At 37.6% G+C, this 2,489-nt stretch overlaps 1 non-coding gene across 1 annotated transcript; it reads right to left on the bottom strand.

The window, feature by feature from the left end:
• Positions 1 to 2,182: 2,182 nt before the first annotated feature.
• On the bottom strand, positions 2,183 to 2,265 carry trnal-cag (transfer RNA leucine (anticodon CAG)). The gene has a single exon. It is a non-coding gene; the product is annotated as a tRNA-Leu (tRNA).
• Positions 2,266 to 2,489: the final 224 nt, after the last annotated feature.

The raw sequence follows: 2,489 nt of genomic DNA, 5'->3' as shown, positions 1-2,489 counted from the left end.
CCCAGATCTCCAAGTTTAGTGACTAACTTGGAAGGGATTACAGTATTAAATGCTGAGCTGAAGTAAAAAAACAGCATTCGTGCTTTTTAAAGGGGATGTCATTTTTCAGCATTTTAAAGGGGATGTCGTGAGTTTCAGCTGTTCATCTTTTATGAAGCAGTTTCACCAGATGAAAAACCATTCAAAAGTCACGTACCGCTACTTTAACAAAAAGTCGTTTCAGATAAAACTCCGAGACATTTCAAAATTGGAGAATTATAAATTATTGTGTGTTTGTGTAACCCAAATAAAATTTGGGGATTACTAATATTTTTGTTTATGTTAATTTTTAACTCGTAAATAAGTTGTTCTTATTTGTTCTGTAAATAATGTTCTGGTTGTTTTATGCTGTTTAAAGTAAAGTGTATGTATAGCCCTCCCTTGATTTATTTTTAAGCCAATCAGCAGGAACTTTCACAGGTCGGGAAAAGAGCGGGAGAAAGTGGGTGGAAAAGAAGAAAAAAGTGGAGAAAATAGCGTGATGTGAAACAAGTGTCATGTAAGCGGGTAAAACACCTGTTTAGGATTTATCTCTCTTGATGCGTAAAGACAAACGGACAGTGAGTCTTATATTAACATCTTGCAGTCAATTAGTGACATTGTTTATGCTGTATCAGCCGTGAACTTCGTCTCTTGAGTTTTCGCGCATGGACATTGAAGGCAGTACGCTTCCTCAGCAACTGTGATGATTACAGTGGATTAAAAGCATCGGATAAACTCTGATTGTTTCATCCAAGATCAAAAGGAAAAAGACTGGTGGATTTTTTCTGTTTCATCCATGTAAACAAAGAACGTGGACAGCTCCACCACAACCGACCAAATATACTTCGTGATCTGTGCTGATTGGGACTATTAGGTTGGATCAGGCCTCCAACGGTAATTTTGGGTACCCTTTTTTTATTGTATTATAACATTTTTGTAAAATATATTGGGGTTTGAAATGCATATTAATGATTGTGTAAATGAGTAAATAGTTAATTTGTTTAAGTATTATTAACGTATACAAGTGAAGTGAAGTAGTTTTTTCGGTTTAAATAAGAGTATAGCTTAAATATAAAATAATCGTAAGTACTGATAAGTAGTGGCCCTTTTAAATCCTTACATTACCACAAAGAAAGAGATTTCTTAAACAAATAAAAGAAGTCGGGGAGCGCTTTCCAAATACAGCCAGGGGTGCTAGGGGGCGCTACATTTGTCAATTTAAACATGTCAAAAAAGGTCACTGTAAAACTTACAGACTGACCTAATGTTTGATGCAGCGTTTCAGTGAGCAACGACTTTTATATTATGTGTTGCCTTTAAATGATCATAATGTTTCGGCATTGGAGAATGTGGGCAGCGATCCCACTACCTCTCGCATGCTAAGCATGCTCTACCATTTGAGCTAATTCCCCTTACACAGAACCTTCCTTTAGAATTTGTAAATTGTAATGTACTAACAGAGTGTTGATGCTGCATTATAAAGTGAGGGTGCAACGTGTTTAAGCTCACGTACTGTTTTCTGTATTATGCGTTGTTTTTAAACCATCACATGAAGTGCATTTTTTCTTTGATTTTGTTGGACCTGTAGGAGATTGTCCTGTTCTTGTTGCAGCTCTGCTGGAGGGTTATTTTTCTTGGTGTTGTGGTGGTGGTGGTGGTGGTGGTGGGGTCTTTGTTCCCATTTTGGTTTGTTTAGTATATGATGTACTTTACATCCATTTAAATAATGTGAACATTTCAATTTTTGTCGTAAAATACTGCTGTAACAATGTAAATGGACGCTGAATATCCATACTTGTGGATTAAATGGATATTTAAGTATTTAAGTACATATTTAAATGGATGTAAAGTACATCATATACTAAATAAACCAAAATAGGAACAAAGACCCCACCACCACCACCACCACCACCACAAACACCAAAAAAATAACCCTCCAGCAGAGCTGCAACAATAAACAGAACAAGATCAGGAAGAATACATGATTCAATTTCTCACATTTTCAGTGATCAAAAGCCTGGGTCCTGGCATCCATGTGGATGTTACTTTGACACGTACCACCTACCTCAGCATTGTTGCAGACCATGTACACCCTTTGATGAAAACTGTATTCCCTGATGGCTGTGTCCTCTAAAGAAGTAGATTTGTATAAATCATGAACTGTCAGAAGTGGGATTCGAACCCACGCCTCCAGGGGAGACTGCGACCTGAACGCAGCGCCTTAGACCACTCGGCCATCCTGACCTCGCCACACATGGAATAATATTTGCATGAACTACTTAATCTTTTCACATTATTATGTTTTGTAAATGTACTGACTGTAACCCATCCGCTGCACTGTACACTTTGTCACTAGGCTGTAAACCATATATCAATAGAAAGGGAGCCCCATATGAGATCTCCAACTGACCAAATAATGTTTTTGGGTGGACCATTCTTAGCACTGTAACAGCACTAGCATGTTAGGG

This window comes from Trichomycterus rosablanca, chromosome 10, assembly GCF_030014385.1.
Source record: "Trichomycterus rosablanca isolate fTriRos1 chromosome 10, fTriRos1.hap1, whole genome shotgun sequence".
NCBI lineage: Eukaryota > Metazoa > Chordata > Actinopteri > Siluriformes > Trichomycteridae > Trichomycterus > Trichomycterus rosablanca.
This window is presented reverse-complemented; position numbering and strand designations above follow the sequence as displayed.